Here is a 1,198-nt window from a genome sequence, read left to right as displayed (position 1 = left end):
CTTTTAGTTTATTAAAATTTTAGTATGTAGAAATGCTTTGCAACAGCGATGGTAAATTCATACTCCATGAATAACTTCTGATAGCATAAACACTGTCATCCTTAGGAGTATGATTTGGCAGACTAGTTGCTACTTGAACAGGTAGAGTGTGGTTTTCCCTTAGGGAAATGGAAAACAGAATAGAATGTCTCCTCTCCTCTCCTCAGCCCTAGTAGTATCTGAAGGAAGGAAGGAAGGAAGGAAGGAAGGAAGGAAGGAAGGAAGGAAGGAAGGAAAGAAGGAAGGAAGGAAGAAAGGAAGGAAGGAAAAAAGGAAGGAAGAGAACCAAGATTCACTCAGGTCAAGTGACACTTGCACTCAATTAATGTCCACAGGTGAAGAGTCAGACTCCCTGCTTGGAAGTGCTGTGTTGGGGTGGAAACTTTCAAAGCTGAGGCCAAGTAGAGTTGTTAGATTTTGATAGGAGCAGGGACATAGTCATCTTTTAGTTTTCTTTTGGGGGCTCAGAGCAGTCTGTATTGGGTATCTCTGAAGCACAATGTCCTTATGTTGGTTTAGATTATTATGATGCCATCTCAGAGGCAGACACTGATGACAACTGAGGGTAGGTAGCTGGTAACAGATATGGCACAGTTGGGATTAAGAAACTGAGCCAAATGTGTGAAATCATGAAGATTCCCAATAGGCAGGGCCACAGGAAATGAACGACCTTTGCAGTATTCCCTTCAGGCATGGAGCTAATAGAAACCTCAGCCCTAGGAGTATCTGAAGGTAACGCAGTAAGTCCTCATGTTGAAACAAGTATCACTTTTCTAAGAAAACTGAAGTACACTGGGCGTGGTATTGTGGGCCTGTAATTCCAGCACTTGGGAGGCTGAAAATAGGAGAATCATTACGAGTCTGATCTGTGTAGTGAAACCCTATAGACCCTGTACTAAATACATAAAATAAAAAGAAAACGGAAGTAAATTACCTGTGTGTATGTGTACATGTGTGTATGTTATGGAGACATTCTCAGTCAATGATGAAAAGAAAATTAAGTAATGACAGATTAGTTGGTTATCATTTGGAAGAATCAATCGATTTTGGTTATGGCACCTTATGATTGAATAAAAACTGTGGATGTGTTCAAGTGTTAAATAAATAAAAATAAACTGTACATTTTTTCTAAATTAGTGAGCCTCTGAAATTGAGAGTT

Source organism: Octodon degus, unplaced genomic scaffold (genome assembly GCF_000260255.1).
Source record: "Octodon degus isolate 3935 unplaced genomic scaffold, OctDeg1.0 scaffold00159, whole genome shotgun sequence".
Lineage (NCBI taxonomy): Eukaryota > Metazoa > Chordata > Mammalia > Rodentia > Octodontidae > Octodon > Octodon degus.
The sequence above is the reverse complement of the archived record's forward strand: the minus strand, read 5'-3'. Positions refer to the sequence as shown.